Below are 5734 nucleotides of genomic sequence, written 5' to 3'. Positions count from 1 at the left end.
TGTGAGATTTGACATTGTTGCCCACATTTTTTCTGAATGTCAGGAAGTCCCCAAGCAGGCATGGATTGCAAAGACAGAGGGGTTCTGAAAAGAAATCTTCCAACACTGAGGGTTTTAGAAATAAGACTTATAGAGAAGAATGTGAGTATATGATCAAATAAATGTGCAGATTGTGTTATCTCCTTGTTAAAACCCAAACCTCACAAAACTGAGACTGGTGGTGTAAACATTCTGGCAAAGAATATTTTTCTAGGGAAAAGGGCAAACAAAGTCTTAGTATAACAAATAATGCAGTTGAGTTTCCCACATGTGGAAAAATCACAAAAACTAACACACCCAGAGTGCAATGGCAGAGACTTCTGGGAGAAGATAAGTATTAATAATACAAGCAGGAGGAAATGAGGGGAAAATGATCAAGCTAACACCTCTACTACCAGTATGAGTTCTACACCAGCCTCATTATTAGGAAACAGTGATGACCATACATTCTGAAGAGAAGATGAGCAAACCTCTGAGGTTATTAGTACTATCATTAGAACAGACCCTTCCCTGGACTTATATCAAGACAGAGATAGACACCAATGGCCAATGGCCATATGAAGCAGTTGGAATAGCTGGGATCTATCAACTCCCATCCAGCTCACAAGGACCAAGCTGGTAACCCAACCACCAATTTCTAATTTAACTTGATACTCAGTAAAAATTATGAAGCTGCTCTTGCAATGACATATAATAGCAAAAGACAAAAAACTTACATATTTGGTAAATTATTGATCTTTGTACCATTGTGACAGAGACAGAAATAATACACAGAAAATAATATGGTGACAATTGATGATATTTTATTTCTTTGGCAAATATTGTTAGAAGAATCACAGAAAACTCAGCTAAAGACTAGAAGACCAAGTATTAATACAAATGATGAATTTTGGAAGGTTTGTTCTACACATGAATAAAAGTACAGAAGTTTCTAACATGGATCTCTTTAACATATTCAATTCATAAATTTTAATAATATACTGAACAAAGAACTAAATTTTGTAAAGGAAAGATTAACAGTGGAAATATATTCTCAACAGTAAGATATTTCATTAATGATTTTATGATAAAAGTGGGGTGCTTATAACTATAAACAGAGTGAATTAAAACTGTCTGGAAAAACAATTCAAAGATGGTAACATGGGTAATTTATTAGTAGTCAAGGCATTATAGGAATGAAGATGAAGTGAGAAGGTACAAAATGTTAGGGGTTATCACAAAAAATAGTTCAGTTTACAAAATTAAAACTTTCTAAATATGAATATTTCTATGGTACTATGAATTGAGATAAGGATGACCATGAAAATCTTTTGTACAGCACAGTGTTCACTGATATGGCATGGTGAAGTTCATAAAGTTACTCTTCAAATAAGGTGCACTCTTTTCTTTAATTTAACAAAGATGCATAATACAAATGTGTCCTCCTTTTCCCTGTTAAAAGGCATCTACCTACATTTTACCAAAAGAATTTTTTATCTTTGTTTTGGTTTTGTTTAGATACACAAATAATATTTAATGACTTCAAAAATTCTTACATTTTGCATGGTTAAAAAAAGAGCAGGAACCAGAAATTTATGAACAGTGTGATGAACCTATAAACACACATATGCCTGCACAAATACATACAATCAAACCCCAAACAACTCTGCAAATATTGCTTATTTCTGGGTGGTAGGACTATTGGTAATTTTTATCTTTACTGTATATGTTCTTTATTTTTCAATATATCTATAATAAGCACATATTGATTTTGCACTTGATTTTGAAATGTCTGGCTCATAGGTGGCTATGTTCTTGGCCTGCAGAATGAATTGACATGTTTTAAAGTTTCCATGCTAATTTGACCTTGATCTTACACAGATGTATCAGGCCTGGACCAAAATAAACAAAGGTATACTCAACAAGCTCTATCATTGATCAGAATTGGTCTTTCTAGGATATAATATCAGTTTTTTCTCCAATTACAGTTGACATTCAATATTATTTTATATATTTGTTTCATGTGCACACCACAGTGGTTAATTATGTAATTTACAAAGTGACCCTTTTGATAAATCTAGTACCCACATGATACCATAAACAGTTATTACAATATCATTGCCTATATTTCCTATGCTGTGTTTTATATGCTAATGACTATTTTGTAGCTTATTAATCCCTTCACATTTTCACCCAGTCTCCCAAACTCCTCCCATCCTGCAAACCTTAGTTTGTTCTCTGTATCCATGAGTCTGTTTCTGTTTTGTTTGTTTGTTATTGTTCTTTCGATTCCACAAGGAAGTGAATTCATATGGCATTTGGTTTTCTCTGTCTGAGTTACTTCACTTAGTATAATCTCCTCTAGGTCTATCCATGTTGTTGAAAGTGGCAAGATTTTATTCTTTTTTATGACTAATATTTCATTGTATATATGAAATCTGTCTGGAAAAAGCCCAGCCATTCTTAATATAATATGAACAGTTTATGCAGCATGGATATAACCTGGCAGCCAAGGGGAGTGGACTAGAATGCACATGTGTGAACAGTGATAACTTCACTGTACCAGTCAGTGGGGGTGGTAGGCCTGTTGAGTGACATGTATGTGTATTGTGTGGCCATCACATGCAAAATGACTGAGCAAGTAGAGTAACGAATCTGCATCAAATTTTGCATTAAGCTTAAACATTCCTCTGTGGAAACTGTAAGAATGATTCAGAAGGCCACACCTATGGGCAACTAGTGATTGGCAGCTTCATCAAGACAATACTCTAGCTCATACATTACATCTCCTGAAGAGTTTTTTGGTGAAACATCAAATCACCCAGGTGACTCAGCCCCCTCTAGCCCAGACTTGGTGCCCTGTGACTTCTGGCTTTTCCCAAAACTACAATCATCTTTGAGAGGGAAGAGATTTTAGATCATCAATGAGATTCAGGAAAATACAATGAGGCCAGCTGATGGAAATTGGGAGAACTGTGTGATGTCCCAAGGTGCCTACTTTGAAGAGGACTGAGGTGTCATTATTCTGTGTACAATGTTTCTTGTACCTTCTTCAATAAGTATCTCCATTTTTCATATTATATGGCTGATACCTTCTGGACAGACTTCATATGTACCACAATTTTTTTAATCCAGCTGAGTTGCTATTGATGGATACTGGGGTTCCTTTCATATCTTGGCCATTGTAAATAATGCTGCAAGAAACATAGTGATTCATATATCTTTTCAAATTAGTGTTTTGAGTTTATTGGAATATATTCCCAGAAGTAAAATTGCTGCATTATAAAATAGTTCTATATTTACTTTTCTGAGGAGCTCCATATTGTTTTTCATTTTGTGTACACCAATTTGTAAACCTACCAACAGTGATGAGGGTTCCCTTTCCTCTACATCCTTGCCAGCACTTGTTGTTTGTTGGTTTATTAATGATAACCATTCTGACTGGTGTAAGGTGATATCTCATTGAGGTTTTATTTTGCATCTCTCTGATGATTAGTGATGGTGAGCAACTTTTAATAAGTCTATTGGCCATTTGTATATTCTCTTTAAAGAAGGGTCTATTCAGGTCCTCTGCCTATTTTTAAATAGAATTGTTTGTTTATTTTTTGGTGTTTAGTTCTATAAGTTCTTTATAAACTTTGGATATTAACTTCTTATCAGAGGTATCATTGGTAAATGTCTTCTTCCACTTAGTAAGTTGTTTTTTTTAAGATTTTATTTATTTATTTTTAGGGAGGGAAGGGAGGGAGAGAGAGAGAAACATCAATATGCGGTTGCTGGGGGTTATGGCCTGCAACCCAGGAAAGTACCCTGACTGGGAATCGAACCTGGGACACTTTGGTTCCCAGACCGCGCTCAATCCACTGAGCTACGTACGCCAGCCAGGGCTTTTTTTTTTTTTTTTAAAGATTTTTTATTTATTTGTTCTTAGAGAGGGAAGGGAGGGAGAAAGAGAGAGAGAGAGAGAGAGAGAGAGAGGGAGAGAGAGAGAGAGAAACATCAATGTGTGGTTTCTGGGGGCCGTGGCCTGCAACCCAGGCATGTGCTCTGACTGGGAATTGAACCTGCGATGCTTTGGTTCGCAGCCCACGCTCAATCCACTGAGCTATGCCAGCCAGGGCTAGTAGGTTGTTTTTTGTTTTGTTCATCATTTTCTTTGCTATGCAGAAGCTTTTAATTTCATGTAGTCCTATTTAGTTATTTTTTCTTTTGTTTCCCATTCCTAAGGAGATATATTAGAAAAAAACGTTGCTCAGAGCAATGTCAGCACTGGCCAGTGTGGTTCAGTGGTTCCACATTAATGTGGTTCACCCATTAACCAAAAGTTTACAAGTTCAATTCCCAGTCAGGGCACATGCCTGGGTTGTGGGCCAGGTTCCCAATAGGGGCCATGTGAAAGGCAACTACACATTGATGTTTACCTTCATCTTTCTCCCTCCTTTCCCCTTTCTAAAAATAAATAAATGAAATCTTTAAAAAAATAAAGTACCTAGGAATAAACCTAACCAAAGAGTTAAAAGACCTGTACTCAGAAAACTATACAACACTGAAGAAAGAAATTAAGGAAGACACAAATAAATGGAAGCATATTGGAAGAATTAACATCATCAAAATGTCCATACTACCAGAAGTGATTTACAGATTCAATACAATCCTTATTAAAATACCAATGACATATTTCACATATATAAAACAAACATTTCAAAAATATATATTGAACCATAAATAACCCTGAATAGCTGCAGCAATTTTGAAAAAGAAGAACAAAATAGGGGAGATTACAATACCTGACATAAAACTATATTACAGGGCCACAGTAATCAAAACAGCCTGGCATTGGCATAAGAACAGACACATAGATCAATGGAACAGAATAGAGAGCCCAGAAAAAAATTAAAATCTCTATGGTCAATTAATATTCAACAAAGGGAGCAGAAGCATAAAAAGGGAGTAAAAACAGCCTCTTCAACAAATGGTGTTGGGAGATCTGGACAGCTACATGCAAAAAAAATGAAAGTTGATCACCAGGTAACACCACATACAAAAATACTCAAGATGCATAAAAGACTTAAGTATAAGTCCTGACACCATAAGTCCTAGAGGAGAACATAGGGGGGATAGTCTATTGAGCAATATTTTCAACAATATGTCCCCTAGAGCAAGGAACAAAAGGAAAAAATAAACAAATGGGACTTCATCAAAATAAAAAGCTTCTGCTCAGCTAAAGAAAACATCAGTAAAATCAGTAGGGGACCAATTGCATGGGAAAATATATCTGTAAATGACACCTCTGACAAGAGTTTGACCTCCAAAGTATATAAAGAACTCACACAACTCCATTCTAGGAAGACAAACAACCCAATTAAAAAATGAGTAAAGGACTTGAACAGACACTTCTCAAAGGAGGAAATAGAGAGGGCTCAGAGAAAACTGAAAGGATGCTCAGCATCACTGGCCATCAGAGAGATGCAAATTAAAACCAAAATGAGATACCACTTCACACTGGTCAAAATAACCATTATAAATAAATCAACAAACAAGTGCTGTTGAGGCTGTGGAAAAAAGGGAACCCTGGTGCACCATTGGTGGGAATGCAGATTGATACAGCCACTGTAGAAAATAATATGGAATTTCCTCAGAAAACTAAAAATGGAACTGCCTTTTGATCCAGCAATTCCATGGCTGGCATTATACCCTAAGGATCCTAAAACACCAA

General features: G+C 35.9%; 1 pseudogene; it reads right to left on the bottom strand.

The window, feature by feature from the left end:
- Positions 1 to 267: 267 nt before the first annotated feature.
- LOC123812313 lies at positions 268 to 440 on the bottom strand (annotated as a pseudogene).
- Positions 441 to 5734: the final 5294 nt, after the last annotated feature.

Source organism: Phyllostomus hastatus, unplaced genomic scaffold (genome assembly GCF_019186645.2).
Source record: "Phyllostomus hastatus isolate PE091 unplaced genomic scaffold, TTU_PhHast_1.1 phas_scaffold_78, whole genome shotgun sequence".
NCBI lineage: Eukaryota > Metazoa > Chordata > Mammalia > Chiroptera > Phyllostomidae > Phyllostomus > Phyllostomus hastatus.
Note: the sequence above shows the minus strand (reverse complement) of the source record. Positions and strands in the feature narration are given on the sequence as shown.